At 48.9% G+C, this 16,015-nt stretch overlaps 1 protein-coding gene across 1 annotated transcript in view; it reads left to right on the top strand.

Annotated features, from left to right (window-relative positions):
• Window positions 1-2,732: 2,732 nt before the first annotated feature.
• The window catches only part of MRAS (muscle RAS oncogene homolog), a 40,328-nt gene continuing 27,045 nt past the window's right edge, over window positions 2,733-16,015 (top strand). Inside the window, exon 1 of the mRNA XM_075710312.1 lies at window positions 2,733-2,758. The gene's annotated coding sequence lies outside the window, so the exon portion shown is untranslated. The remainder of the gene's footprint in view (window positions 2,759-16,015) is intronic.

Raw genomic sequence — 16,015 nt, 5'->3', positions numbered from 1 at the left:
TGAGGAATACCCTGGAGACCCAACATGCAGGAGCCAGGCCACGGGCTTTTCCTCTCAAATGTTACTGACTTTGGTATGAAATGCATCAGAGATTTTCAGGTTTGGGTGTCTGAATACACCCTTGGTTTGGAAATACAGCTATCTCCACAGAAGCAGAAATGTGCCTGCTCTGAAGGGTGATCTGTTTAAGATGCCCAAGTACAAAGCTGGATACTCAGATTTAAAGATCTAAACCTGAAACCTTTGGTCTACCAGTCCTAGGACTGCTGTGTCCCCAGCATTTAGTGACCCCATTTCCACACCTTTGAAGGTGTATAAACAACCTGCTGTGTTTTGAGACTCACTAATGGGTACTGCTCACCAGCAGCTTTGCCAGTGCTGCCCTCGCTCATGGCAAGACGTGCTGATAGAAAAAAAGAACAAATTCCTCATAGCCAGCCACCTCCACCGCTGCATGCGTGGCTGCTGACAAAGTCTGCCCTCCGGAAACGGAGGAGATGGTTTTGTCCCAGAAGGAAAATTTGCAGCAACAGAGAAGCTGAGTGTTGCACCAAATTCACATGCAAACCTGTGATTCCTGTTGACAAACATGTGTCTTACAAACCCAGCTTTTGATTCACGTGAACAAAACACCTCAGTCCTGCCGTTTGGTTGGGAAAGCCTGCAGGGGTTCCCCTGGGCACCTCTCCTGTGTCTCAAGACAGGGTGAGATTAGCAAAGAATTTGCATGGTGAGCCAGCACGGGCACCGTGGCCTGGTGTGCGGTGGCTGCTTGCTGTGGGTCTGCTCCCTCTCACCTCCTCCATGCTGCTGGATCACTGCAGATTTTGAGGCAGAGGCTCATGTATCTTGTTTGTGAAATGGCAGCGTGCTTCTCTCTGCCTCTTACTTATGCGGGAAAGACAGCGTGGAGGCTTTCTCTTGTTTTGTGCAGGCCACAGCGCAGTGCCAGACTGACTGCCTCGGGTAGATGTTTTCAGGGAGTACTGGGGTGTACGTAATGCTGGTTTGGCACAGGAGGGGAGCTGGGGCTGCTCGCTTGTCTGTGAGAACCAATTCGAGTCACATACATCTGCTTTGCAAACCGACGCAGAGGTGCACCCTGGCTCAGCAAGGTAAGTCAGCAGGTGCCTAAATGCAGCCCCCTGAGACGCTCTGGGTACTTGGCAGGTGCCTCAGCACCCTGCAGGATTGTGCCCAAGATGCTCCCCTTGTAGGACACGGGGCAGAGCCAGGCCGAGCAGTCCTTGCTCACATGGATTGCTGTCACGGAGCTACTGCCTGCCTCCTCCGCGTGTGGAAATAAACGAGTGCACGCACAGAAGCAGGACTTTAGCTCCCATCAGCTGCGCGGGGAAGGTGTGAGGTGGCAAAGGAGTCTGCAGGTGAGACGTGAAGCATCGCTTTGGTTCTGTCTCCCATCGCCAAGGGCACGAAGGAGACATGGGAAAAGTAACCGCAGCCCATGCGTTCCCTGAAGTCCCATCTAGGATGAACCCTGGTGTATGAAACACAAATTCTGTGACTGTGGCAAAAGTTGATAGGGCTTCCTCGTATTTAGTATGAATATATATCTACCTGGGGGTGCGTGTGCGTGGGCATAGTAGCCGGTTAGTGAAATATTACGTGGCATGAGCTCCGCTTGTGTCACCCCGTGCCCTCCCGTTGCTGCCCTGTCCACCGAGCAGCGTGCGCACAGACGCGGCTGTTTCCTCCTCCTCCTCCTCCTCCTCCTCCTCCTCCTCTGCCGTGGCTGCACGGACCCCGCGGCCCGGAGGGTCGGCCCGCTCCCGTTCTGCCACGACCCCCCGGGCCGCCGGGCGGGGAGAGGCGAGGCACCGGCCGGCTTAAGGTGCCGCCGCCCACTCCGGCCGCCGCGGTCCACCTTAACGCGGCGGCGGCTGCGGCGGCGGACGGGCCCATTGCCGCGCCGGGGGTCGGCGGGCCCCGGGCCCCCCCCCGGCAGCCGCGCCGCGCCCCGGAGAGCGGCGTAAAAAATGAGTCAAAAGTGAGAAATACATCGCCGTGCCCCCGCCGCAGGTGACGGCGAGTCTCGGCCGCCGCCGAGAAACCCCCGCCGGCGGCACCCGGCCCGGCCCCCGGCGGCGGGGCCGGGCTATTTATAGCAGCCGCGGCGGCGATATAAGGGATGGCCGGGTGCGGGCTTGCCTGCCGCGGCCGCCGGGGCGGGAGCGGGAGCGGGAGCGGGAGCGGGAGCGGGAGCGGGAGCGGGCGCGGGCGGGGCCCGGCGCTGCTGCTGCTGCTGCCCGGCCGCGGGCGCCTCTGGGCGGGCGCTGAGGGCGCAGCCCGGGTGAGCGGGGCTCCGGGGAGCGGGGCTGGGGGGCTCGGCGTTGGGCGGCGCTTCTGCCAGGGGAGGGGGAAAAAAAACCCCCAAACCTCAATAAATCGCTGTTTATTTTGCTTCTTCCCTCCGCCCCCCCCGCCACACACGAAGGGAGGGGGTGCGGGGCAGCGCCGCGAGGAGTTACGGCGCTCCACGCGTGGAAAGCCCGCGGGGGGTGGGATCGCCGTGACAGCCAGCGGTGACTGCGGCGGGGCTTTCCCCTCGCTCCCTTCCTCTTCCCCCAGTAGCTCCTGCTGAAATGCGGTGCCCCGCTCTGGCATGAGCCCCCCCCCGCGCCGGGAGGAGCGCTCCCCGGGCACCGCCGCTTTCCCTGGCCGCGGATCGGTGTCGGGAAGAAGGGGCTGTCGCCGACTGTCGCCGCGGAGAGCAGCGCCGGACGCCGGGCGTGGGACGGTACGGTCGCTCTGCGGCGCGGCGGCGGTGGGCTCTCGGTGCCCCGGGGGTTCCTTTGCTTCCCTGCTGAGCGCTTGCAAATGGGCTCTGCGAAGCGGTGGTTGGAGCGCTGGGGGTCTCCTGTCTTCTTTTGGGGGTGTGGTGGGGAGAGGGGGTCACTCCGAGTTACGCCGCGTAAGGAAAGGTCTTTGTAACTTGAGGGGGGTTCGTTGGATTTTTGTTTTCTGTCGGGTCCCCCCCCCCCCCCAACAGATTCGGAGCCACGCTAATCTTTTACTTTTCTACCCCTTGCATGTTCTGATCTGTGTATTGCAAGATTTCTTGTCTTGCATTAAAACTGCTCTTGGACCACTACTTTGTGAAAGCTTCCATATTCCTGTGTTTGAGTTATTTGCTAGACTTTTAGAAGAAAGATATAGATGCTCTCTTTAATTACAAAGAAACAAGGAGAGGAGGCGGCACTTTTTTTTCTGTTTTTACTTTTTTTCTGCTTTAAGAAAAGGAACTGAACCGCGGCTGGAGGACAAGGACTTTTAAGCTCTTGTGCTTGGGATTGCTGGGGATTAGAGAGAAAACTTTGTAACTCTTTTTTCTTTTTTTTTTTTTTTGAACGGCTCAAGAGCCCTAGAAACAGTGTTTAGAAAACCCTGCTTCCCAGATAAACTAAGATAAAGCCACGCTGACTGCAAGTTGAGGAGCAAGTAAGACTTAGAGTTTGGGTGGACCAGTCTCAGCATCCTGCGTTTGGCTGCTTCTCGTAACCCTTCTTGTCGAGCTGATGACTTTATGCAACACGTTGGGACTTTGCACCGTGGCAGTTCGGAGTAGAGGCTGGGGTTTTGTTAGAAGAGCCAAGCGCACGGTGGAGTCCTCACCCCTCCGTGAGGCTGTCCCCCAGTACAGGTAACCACAGCCCTTCTGCACCCAGCAGCTGGCACTTTTCTACGTTACTTGCCTAATGTTATGAAAGTGTGAAAATCTAAGCCAGCAACTCTTTAGGTATCTTAAGTCATCTAAGTTCAGATTTTGATGGCAGGCTTAAAGGGATGCTATTGACTGGAAACGTTCTATTTATGTCTTATCTGGAAACTGTTGTTCATACAATAGTTGGTACTAAGAACAAGCGCACCAACTTTGTAGTCATACCTGGATATAGAGGTGCTTTCTGAATTTTCACTATGAAATTATCTGGTTAGCTCAGGCCTTTCCTGCACAAGAGAGATGCATTTCAAAGGCCTATGACTGCATGGGTCAGCTGTCATAATTTTTCTTTATGAAAGGTGCTTGTCTGTTGCTCTGTTTGGGGCATTGCAAAAATGGGATCTACTCATTTAAGAAAAACTACGAGAAGATAAGAGAGAGAACAAGGGTGTGGCAAGGAAATAATGAAGTAATAGCTTTAAAAAAAAAAAAATCTCAGTAGCACAGCTTTGCTGCCTAATAGAGATAGGATTTCTTTCTATGTGGTTAAGTCTGAAAATACAAGGCTGACAGCATGTCTTTTAAAATAATAGTGCATATAGAAAAATAGATGTTCTTCATATTATAGTTGTGCCTCAATTTGTTTGACTTCTTTTGATTTTGCTCCTCCATTCCAGGAGATATCCCATACAGTAGAGTGTGTAGCCCAGATTGCAGAGGGCCAAACAGCCCACCAGCATGACTCCCGAACCAGGGCAGCTGCACCAGGTTCGGAGCTGGCCCAGCATGTTTTCAGAAATGATGTGAAAGGCAGTTTCTGTTTATTGAAGTTTTTGGTGGGTGTTTTCAGATGCTCAAAACTTTTTGCAGAGGAACTAAGAATTACAGAAACAAAGCTTGCCTTCTTCATGGGGGGAGGTTTTGGTATGTGTTACATTGGGTAGGTTTTTTCTTAAAGTGGGACTGAGGCTAACAAAAGGGAGGAATAAAACTGTATCATCTGGTGGTTAGAGAGGGCTTTTTTCCTTCTCCCCACACATTTTTTGGCTCTGGGGAAACACGGCATTTGGGGACTGGAAGGAGGAGGATTAGTCCTGTACATGAGCTGGTGTTGTCGTTGGCAAAGTAGTACACGAGGGCAATGTAAGGACAAGTGAATATAGCAAAAATTAATGTGATGAATCATTGTCGTTGACATCGTGCTGTGGTTCCTTAGAGCTCTCTAACTGCAGACAGAAACAGTGTCCTGTACCCGAGACCTGCATGGCCCTTTAGCTCGCACCACGTGCTGCCGGTGGTGTTTTGCTGTTGAGACCATCAGGGCAGAAACTGTACTCCCTTCTGCTCTTAATTCTGGAAGGCTCCTTAAGGAAAGTTGTTTGGCTTTGTTTATTTCTGCCCTTTCCTTTTTATCTTCCCTCTTTGGGTATGAAATATTTTTTGTGGCTGGATTCAAGCCAAGAGCGTCTACCTACCACCCACAGCTGCAAAGCCGGGCATCCCTGCCGACCGGCTGGGTACAGGTGAGTCAATTCATTAGGACGAATCAGTGTACCCTGTGAAAGTTTTAGGCTCCAGACTTCAGCTGGACCAGTCTTAGTTGGTTTTTGCCTGGTTTGGTTGCTTTGCGCTGCTCCAGCCATGCTGTCGCTTCAGGTGGCTCCTCGCTCCAAGCCTCGCTCAGCCTTTGCCGCCTGCATGGGGCCCCGGTGCGGTGCGGTGGCCCTGCGCGTGGGAGCTGCCCTTGCCTCAGCGCTGTAACTTCTCCGTGACTGCGCATCCCTTTACCTCTCTTGCCTGCGGAGGTGGAGGCAGGAGGGATTGCACCTCAGCATGGGAATGTGCGGCCCTTGACGCAGAAGGTACTCCAGACTCTGGAGATGGAGAATATCAACATGAATCCACGGGAACAAAGAGAGGAGTGTTTTTGTGTGGGGGCGGTGTTTGCATAAGCTTTTACTGTCATAAATAAGTCGATCAGGGTTGAGGGGACAGATTCAATATGGAAAATACGGAATTACTTTTCAGGCTTCCAAGACAGTACTATAGACAGGGCTGAGGAGAGAAGTGGTATTAAAAGATATGGAAATGTGCCTTGAAAGTGACCTTTCAAAGGCCGATGATATTATTCTTGGTGTCTAAGGCACCCAAGTTTAATGAAGTATAAAGCAGAAGGGGTTGGGAGGATTTGGTCCAAGTGAAAACAGAACGAGCGTGGGACTGGCAGATGGGAGGAATGTTAGCCCACTCCTTGGTGGAGTTACTGCTTCTTTCTCCTGTTTTTGCCTACAGAGAAACTTGACAGAAGATACTTAGTGGGGAGGGGACTACTGCCTTGCTGTTCTACTTGAATGTCACTGGCTGTATTTTTCTCCATGGGGAAATGAAGGTCCAACGCTCCAGTGGGTGACATCCTGAGTGTTTGTATCCAATGTAAATCTAGAGCAAGTCCATCAACTTCAATAACTTCTGCAATAAGCCACGACTGGCTCTTTCTGAACAGAGAGGAGAAATGAACAGCTGTAACTTCAGATGCTGATTTTTTTGGTGTACTCATTTTTTTGAGATTTATGACTCTTCTATTCTCCATCTGAGAATGTAGTGGAGCAATTGCTGATCCATGCATGCATATATATGTGAGAAAATGTCAGCGGAGGAGTAATACATATGCAAGTCTTGCACAGAGATATGGGAAACTGGCCACCTGTTCTTAAATGATGAAATAATTTTACAAAAGTATCTCCTGAAATAATGATTGAGGGAAGAGGTGGTGCAGGGTTGGGGGAGGTTAATGACATTTTTAAGTAGTTTGCTGTACCTATAGTACTTATGGTTCTTCTTACTGACTCTCCTGCTAATTTTACTGCTTCAGACACTAGTTCTTCAGTTAGTGGCGGTTAGTGCTGCACAGACATACAGGTTTCATCAGAGAGACCAGTCCAATGCTGGAGCTAGCTGAAGAGATGGGAGACCTGCCCCCAGGTACCTTCTCTGTCACAGGCTGCCTAACGGCAGGTAGCTAAGGTCAGCAACTCTTAGAGATACCCATAACTGTGAATCTGGCTCTCACTGAGCCTGGTTTTCTTCTTTCTAAAATGGGGTAGTAGAAGTTTCTTCTTTGTGGGGTGTGTTTGGACCATAAATATAGCAAATGCTGAGATACTTCAGAAGGCATCTAAGTATCTGAGGTACTCTGGGATTGGATTCCCCTTCCTGCTGCTTCTCTTCTGGCCAGAACTGACCAGCAGAATTGCTCAGTGCTTCTACAGCTGAGGTTTTTTATTAATTTTTGTCTAAACCTTTTTTGTCTCAGAAGTTGTTTGCTATTGATGGGCTTGAGATTAAAATCTTGAACTACTTTCTTGTAGTTTCTTCTACTACTGCTATAGGGCAGCTTAAAAAGTGTGCTGACACCCCTTCACCTTCTCCCAGATAACGCAGTGCCTGCCTTGCCTTCTCTTTCAGAAGGTCTGCTTCTGGAAAGAATGTTATATATCAAATATATAACTTTATGCAGTGTGGCAGAAGTGGTTTATTCTTTCTTCATCCCTCTCAGCCCTCCACTATCTAAGCCTTCTTTCTTGCTGCAAATTCCACGTAGTTTCATACGAAGCCTCTCTTGAACGTACAACAGTTCTCATTCCTGTATTAACTTGCTTAACCTACCTGAAGTGGGCACTTCATTTCAGGGAGGGGAAAATCGATGTATTTTCTCAAAGGCAGGGGAAATGCCCCCAAATGGTTCGCCGATCTCTCTCTGTTTGGTTATTGCCAACTCCTGACTGCATCTGCCTAGCTCTTGGTCTAGAGATGAGTGTCACTGAGGACTTCCTGGAGACTGTTTTGCATCTGAATGGTGACTTGTAAAGATCAAACGTGGTGGGCCAGACCACTGGTTTATGTAGTGACTGGTGTTAGTCCACTGAAGACCAAACAGCTGCTCCAAGTTTCCGTCGTCTCCAGTGAAAATGGGTACAACTGCATCAGCTCACAGCCAGTTTACAATAAACCTGCTCCCTGGGCTGTGGGTTAACCTTGCTAAGTGTCTCCTGGGGTCAGGTCTGTTACTCTTGTATGTGAAAAGTCTTGGTGTGCTTTCTGATCTGCTGGAGGGTAAATAAAGCAAGAAGGTCTTTCACTTACAGGCTCGTTCATCAGCATATATTATAATGCTCATCAGCTTTTGACTGGAACTTTGATGGCATAATTACTCTAAAAGGGTAAGATATTCAAAACTGCCTGTGTGACTTCGGGAATTAGATTCCTAAGAGTCTTAGTCATTATTTTACACAGAAATCAGCTTTTTAAGCCACACATACTCCTGGTAGCTTTAAACACAAACACAAAAATAGAATCATAGAATCATAGAATCATAGAATCATCTAGGTTGGAAAAGACCTTTAAGATCATCCAGTCCAACCATTAACCTACACTACCAAGCCCACTCTAGACTAATCAAGGGTAGACCAGACTAAACCATATCCCGAAGTGCCACATCTACCCGTTTTTTAAACGCCTCCAGGGATGGTGACTCCACCACCTCTCTGGGCAGCCTGTTCCAATGCCTGACCACCCTTTCCGTAAAGAAATTTTTCCTAATTTCCAGTCTAAACCTCCCCTGGCACAGCTTAAGCCCATTTCCTCTTGTCCTATGTCCTTTTCTTTAAGAAAAGGCTTCTGTTATCATGTCTTTAAAATGACAGTTTCTAGGACGAGCATGGCATCTCTGCCACTCCACTCATTTCAGATATTAAATAAAGACGTTGAAGAAACAATTAGAAAAATGCTGTGGAAGATAGATTCTCATGGGTAATCTTACTAGAGAGGGCTAAGATGTAAAAATGTCTACTCTTCAGTCACCTGACAGCAGGATGGATGCGAACATGTATTTTTCAGCTATGTCTTTAGGACAGCTGGGAGGATGACTGATGTCTTGGACATCACTGTAAACAGAGCAAAACATACATTTCTCCAGACATGACTTGGTGCAGTGAATTCAAACAACTTGTGACTGGAAGAGTTTGTGTCACCAGAGCAAACATGGTTATCAGAAGAAACAGATAAACTAAGAAAACAGTCTTGCATACTCTAGTATTTATGTTTGTGTACGTAAGACTTTAATTTGCTATCAATCTTAGGTTTCTTTTTGAGCACTGTTGGATTAGCCTTGGTACTTGTGCATTTTTTAAAGCGGTCTTGTAACATTTGTAGTGGAAAATCTGTTTATTTTGCAACATACCTGTGAGATAGGGACCTACTATTTATCACACTTGTACAGCTGGGGAACTGGAGTATTCAGTGAAGCTAAACACAGCACACAGGATCACACAAGAAAGTCTGCAGCAGTACAGGCAGGAGGGTGCTGAAACTGGGTCTCAATTCCCATGAAAACCACCAGGCTCTGGTCTGTGCTCTTCCCATCAGGTTCCTCCTCCGTGCTTCTGAGGCAGCTTGGGGCATTTCCTTGGCTGGACAACGTGGGGTTTGGCTTTTCTAAGGAGGAAAGCTTAAGCCTCGTATTGGAGGGAGGAAGGCGATGTATGTCTGGGGAAAGATGGGGAATGGGGAGCATCCCCCAGCTAGAGATGCCACCACCACTTACTCAGGGAGCCTGGCTTCACCGATGCTGGCACAGGCTGCTTCACAGCTATCAAAACTCCATTCCTCTGGGCAAATCCCTGCTCTTCCTGTGCCCAGAGCCAGCTCTGCTCTTTTTAATAAAGTTGATATGAGTGGCTGGGTTGATGATGAAGCCTTCTGCCCAGCTGCTGGCTCCACATCTGCTGCCACCACGCTGTGTGCCTGGGCTCCCTGATGGAGGAGAGCCACCTTCGCTCTGTCCTGGCCTTGTGAGGGGCACCAGCATTCTGGTTTTGGGGGAGGAAGCTGTCGCAAAGCCGGCAGGAGGAAGTTTTTGTTTTGGTTGCATGGTGAACAGTAACAATATGAGTTTTATTGCTCAGAATGTGTCCACATTTATAGGATGCTATATTTAAAAAGGAGAAAAAAATGAGTCATGGGGAGCTATGCTAATGCTAAGTATTTATGTCTACCTCTTGTGAGGCTGAAGGCAGTGGGAGTTGAGCAATGCTCTTGTGAAGTGTCTAGAGGATTTACGGATCAAACTAAAGCCCACTGAAGTCAGCTGTAAGTCATGCCGTGCCTCTCTTGGGGCCCGTATCAACCTTGTGCTGGTTAGAGTGAAATACTCTGCTTGAAAAAAACTGGGAGTGCTCAGTGCTGTCAACTTCCCTGGGCCAGGGCGGGAGCTCACTGAGCCATGGGCTGCAGCAGAGATCTCACCCTCCCAGCGGTTACTGCCCCTCCACTGGAAAGACGTATGTCGGTGGCAGCCAGGGGAGGGGTGTCCCTGCGCCTCTCGGGCCGTGCCTACAGCACCACGTGAGCAGGTACCTGCACCCCAAGTGGGAGCAGGCAGAGCCTGGGCACGCCTCAGCTTCTGCCCGCTCCTCTACAAGAGCTGTAGTCCCAAAGAGAGGTAAAGTCGGGGTCTGCTGCAGCACAAGCTGCCGGAACTCTCCATTCAGAGCCTGCTAGGGACACAGGGATGCCAGGGTTTGGATACTTTCGCTTATGGCATGTCTTGACACTAATTCAGTTGGCTTGCACTTAATTAAGAAGTGTAAGTGTTGGGTTTTGGTTGGTTGTTTTTTTATTAAAAGTTCCTTAATAAAATACTGTTCTATTTGAGAGTGCCAGTGAATTCAGCTTTCCAAGTGTCCGCTTGCCAGTGTGGCTCAGCTCCGGTCGCAGGTAGAGAAGGGACTGGGGTTTCTCTGCTGGGTGGGCCAAGAACAGAGGCTGGAGATGGACTCGCTGGGAACAAACCGAGACAGCGTGGTGTGCCTGGAAAAGGCAGGTTTGGTAACAACAAGGTGCTCTGCAGCTCCTCTGTTTTGCCCACTTATTTGAGAGAAGGAATTTTCAAAGCAAGCAGAAAAGAATCATTAAAGTGAAGTCTTCGGGTTTATTGGGCTTTTTGGTTTGCTGCTTTAGGAGTCGGTCATATCAGTGCCAAAATGAGCATATTTCAGCTTCCTTTGATAGGTTTTTCAGGGGTACACTGGGAAACAGAAAAGGCTGTAACTGTGTAAGGCTGGTTCTGGTTTGTGGAAACAAATACTTGCTCATCTTGCAATAGCAAGAGGGGTTGAAAAGCTTTTGAATAGGGATCTGTTATTTGCATTGCTGGAAGCACAAAAGCTAATGGTGAGTCTGATATACAATAGCTGGAACAAAGACCCACCCAACCCAATTTAAAAGGATGTTAATGGGCATTGGTGCAGTGGGAATCCCATCCATTTTTTTCTTGAACTGGCCTTCCCACTGAACGGGCTACTAAAACATCCCCTGTAGCATATTTCCAGGTACCCGGTCACTCAAAAAAAGCATTTAGAGGATTTTCTTCTCTGTGTTTGCAAGCCTATGATACAAGCTCCTGTACCAGTTTGTTGTTGTGACACAGAAAGACTCCAAAAAGGTATGAAATGACAAAAAGTAACAGGATGCAGATGGAATTTAATCTTTCAGGCACATCCAGACACTGTTATCGGGTCTGTCATCTGTACTTAACATACCCAAATAGCTCTGGAGTGGTCTGCATGGACAGCTGGCAATTTAGTAGAGATTGTGATCTTCAGAAAATATGTAGCTGATGTCTTGTGTAATACTTAGTATGGAAGTAGTAGTGCCACCAGTGTAATTACAAGACTTGCCGGGCAGGGAACACCTACCTATAAAGTAGGACTCTTGGGGAAGCAGTTATTCAATCCCAGAAACAGTCATCAAGGGCATTCGCAGAGCTTGTGTTGTGGGGTGATGAACTGGGAAGGGGGAGATCACTGAAGGAATCCCTTCAACTCTGGAGTGCTCACTGCTGAGCTGCAGGCTGGAGGTTGGTTTGATGGCTGCTGGCATTTGGTGGGGATAGGAGTCCCCAGCTAACCTCGGAGGAGGAGGAGACATGCCCTAGTGCTCTGGCGAAACTCCAAGCTGTTGCAAATTGTTTTTGTGAAATGACAGTGCAACATCAAGTACTGCCATTGTGGCTCTGAATAGCGTATGATCTCGCTGTTAGGTACCTGCTAGCCACCAGTCTACACCTGACGTAACCATCCTTGGAGAACAAGGCAGGTATCGCCTGAGCCCATCCTGTGCATGCCCTGAAGAGACCTTGGTGGTAGCTGGTGAAGGATCGTGAGTCCGGATTAAAAGTCTGAAGGTTACGATGAGCCGTAGCAATGAGGTGGACTTGAATGACTACTTGCAGCTCTTCCCTCAGAAAATATTTTGTAGCTGAAGGGCAGAGCACTGGGATAGAGACTTCTCTGTTTCCTCCGCATGCTGTGGATGCTTTTAAATTTAATCTGCAAACAGGCAAAATAGCAAGCATGAGGAGCTGAGCAGACCATTTGCTTTTCCTGAGGTTTGGTCTGGTCTGAAAAGCTCTGTTAAAATGCTCTGCTGAGCATCGTTTCCTCTATGCATTCTGCAAAATGGCTCCATGTGGCACAGAGATGCTGATAAGATACTGCAACACCCCTGTCCTGTAAGCTGTGTTTTGTTATGTGAGATTTACTTGTGGAGTGTTAAGTCCATCTTCACAAGTTTGACTTGGACTGAACACCTGCGGAGTGTAAAAAGTCTTTTCTGCTGTTAATCAGCAAAGTTTTCTAAGGGGGTATATAATTTCTTATTCTTTTTGCAGTGTAGCAAGTCTGTTTAATTAAGCATCCGGGATTTGAATTATTAAATAACAGAACAGTTTCAATCTACTTTTGTGTTGGTAAAGATCTCCAGCAACCCATTTTTATTCCTTGGATTTTTAAATTAGGAGCTTCAGAAATTCTTTGAACCTCGGGAGGATGACTTACTGGGTCTGGGAGGGCAGAGAAATACAACTCTTTTTCTAAGGTCTCCTGAGCACAGCGAGTCTCCCTGTTGTTTACATACCAGCCTCACAAGAATATGGGAATAAATGTTAGGGTTGTCAAAGCAAAGGAGTAAAATTGTGTTTTCAGGCATATGCTACGTTGAAGCATTTGTTTGGTTTTGTGCAGTGTGGGAATAAATCCTTTTGCTGCACGAAACGGTGGGAGCAGTTCTCTGGTTTGGAGGTCAGGTTGCCTCATCCATTTTTGGGGGAAAAAAGAGCAAAATAACAGTAGTTGCAGTTTGCATGGACTTGGGAAGGCTCACAAAGAGGTGGATTGGTCTAGCCAAGAGGTGGGAAGGGACAAGGAGTTGTCGTCTAAGCCAGAGGTGAAGGGTTGCTGAGCTCGGGCAGTGGGTGGAGGTCTGCCTCCTTCAAGGCAGTGAATGAAGAGCTGAGGAAGGAGGTGAAGAAGTGTCTGCTATCATCCGTGGTGCAGGCAGAGGGGCAGGCAGCCCTGGGCAGGGTGTCCTTGTGGGCAACAGGAGGTGAGAGACTTGCTGACAAAGCTGCTTGGCCCCAACAAGTTCCTGAAATGCCTCCCAACCTCAGCAGCGCTCCATCTCCCCAAGCCCTCCTGACCCCAGGCTAATGTGTTCTCACTCCTGTTTGAGACCAATGCACTTCAAAAGCCTTGTCGAGTGGAGGGGTGGGTGGACACAGTGGATGGAGCTGATGACCCAAAATACCATTTCCCCTTCCTGAGGCTGGGCGTATACCAAACTTGTGTTTCTGTGTGGTAAAAGAATATGAACCAAAAGTGCTGAGAGATGCAGTGGTTAAATTGAAACATGCTGTGGCAGGATGAAAGTAATCTTGTCCCTTACCAGCCCTTAATGCTTTGGGGCTTTATTTATTTTCTTTTTTCAAGTGGCTGCAATCCATGCCGTCTCTATCTATGCTTTTAATAGAGAGATTTTTATATGCACAAACATGTCAAGATACCATCAGGGTAAACCATCCCATGTTGTGTTATAGCTCACAAGGTCAAGATAAAACATAAGGGTATCTACAGTTGCCTTTCAGTTAAAAATTTATTTTTGCAGTGTCCTTGAATGTACTGAAGTATGTGAAAAAGATCCCTACATGGAGTGAATGTCCCTCTGGGAGAACCCAGCAGTTCAAAGACGGGCCAAATCCAAATCTCTTGTTCTTTCTGTGAGTCCGATATTTAAAATGTGGTGCAAGTGCGAGGTGTACGTGAGTTGCCAAGACTAAGGCTAGCGTCTCTTTGCTCCGTGTTTGAAAATGATGGCACTATACAGGCACAGGAACGGCATATGAGATCTACCATAAGGTCAGAGCAACACAGCACTGCATCCCACTATTTTTGAGAAAAGACCTTGATGTCTTGACTCTGTTGTGACTTTGTAGTACCTCACAGCTGTGTTGTGGATGGAAATAAAAAACAGGTCTTCCTGGGCTCTGATGGTAGAGCCTAAACATTTCTATGAAACTTCTCAGCCAAGGTCTGTAGGGGATTGAAACTCAGGAGAATCTGAGCAAGGAAACCTGTTCACACAGAGACCGGAGTAATTGAACCAAAACGGTGCTCTGGAAGAGCTAATCAAGGACCAGGGATTCTTCTTTGAAAGTAGCTCTTGATTTGACCTTGAGAGTTTAGACTCAGAAACTTTGTCCAGTCACTTTGCTTTGTTCAGTTCATGTGTGGTTTTAACCTGTGAAACGACCCTTCCCATCGCCCAGGTAAAGCAGAAATCCTGTACGCAGGTGGGAGCCAGCACTCTGTACCACAGCAGGTACAACTGCATATAGTACCACTCACATTTAAGGAAAAGTGAGTGTGTCCAGCCTCACTAAATGATGAGAAATGTGGTGATATTTGTGTTCAACCAATGTTTTATCCTCTTGTCCCATCATGGGTCCTTATCTGCCCCTTCACCAATACTGAGTGGTGTGTTTGTTGTCCACGTTGCTGCAGGGATGGAGCTCCCCGGTGGGTTGGGTGTAGCCCAGCGCATCTCCTCATCCCTCCTGGACATCATCCCCTTGGGCAATCTGAGTGCACAGTTTCTAGAAATCTGTTAGTGCCAGCCCCATGATTAGACAGAAGGCATCATCTTTAGCATGGGGCACTGGGAGGCTGAGTACCTTCAAGGCTGACTTCTGAAATGAGTATAACCATGTGTGTGGCGTGTTTCTCCCATGTGCATGCTAGAACCAGTTTGCAGGGCAAAAGCAGAAGATGTTATTGTTTGGTGTGTGTGAAAGACGCTTTGTGGCGATGGCAGCAGAGGGTGTGCCTCTCCCTTTTAACTGGGGAGAGACTCTGCTGTTGCTTTTTCTTTCCTTTTTTCCCCCAATGGCAATTGCTTTTTGAGGGGGTTTATCTTTTCCTGAAGTTGTGAGTGAATTTCTCGTGTGATTGCACAGAGGTAGTGGTGGTTGGAGCCCTGCTGTTGCCTCGTTCATCAGAAGTGCTTCATGAGAGTGCAAAACACTTTTGAGGTATGATTTCCCATAGCATGCTAATCCAATGAAGTGCTGTAGACTCACTGGCTGGCACTGTTTAAATCCATAACGCAGCACCACCTGCCAAACCACAAGGCATAATGGAAGTGTTAACGAATGTACATATATACCCTCCCACGCAGCTGCAATTCGAATGACTTAAAAGGTGAGGCAGAGGGTTTAGACTGAGCATAGAAGGAGCAGGCTTAGGGTATCCTGATCAGGTCTGTGCTGAAACTGGGGGCTGAGGGATAGCCACAGGGGTCTGAAGCTGCATCAGCTGACCCATAGGGTGTTTTCAAAGATGTGTTGATTTTCAGCTGCTGCTCTCTGATACATGGAATCGTCCACTCGTGACACCTGCGAAGAAACTTAAGCATCCAACAGCAAACCACAGGTACTGAGCAGCACTGGCTGGGACCCCAGTACATCTTTTCCAAAGGGGTATCCTTGCAGGATGCTTCTCTCCGGTGCTGGCAGGGCGAATGCGCTCGACAGGAGGGAGAACTTGAATCATGCATGGGTAAACTCTGTTGCTCAAGGGTGGTTTGGCCAGTTAGCTGCTGGTCTGAGCATCAATGTGTGCGTTTGCCACTGGGAGGGCTTGCCCAGACTGGTAGGGAGGGAGCTGACAGCCATGCAGCTTGCCGACGAGAAGGTCTGAGAAGAGGTGCCAGGGTTGGCCCGGCACGTGGCTAGGATGCTGGTGGTGTATGTGCACCCTGTCCTCAGACAGGTTCACAGGGACGCTGTGGCCTCGCGCAGCTGTGGGTTGCCATGAGTGGGGCGGAGGAGAGGGCCACGCATCCCCCCCATCCCACTCTTCATGTCCGTACCCAGCCCCAAGCTCTGCCCACACTCCTCTTCAGACAAGCCTGTTGGATTTGCCAAGTATGGAGTCGCCTCCCCAG

The sequence above is a fragment of the Pelecanus crispus genome, chromosome 5 (assembly GCF_030463565.1).
Source record: "Pelecanus crispus isolate bPelCri1 chromosome 5, bPelCri1.pri, whole genome shotgun sequence".
Classification (NCBI taxonomy): domain Eukaryota; kingdom Metazoa; phylum Chordata; class Aves; order Pelecaniformes; family Pelecanidae; genus Pelecanus; species Pelecanus crispus.
Note: the sequence above shows the minus strand (reverse complement) of the source record. Positions and strands in the feature narration are given on the sequence as shown.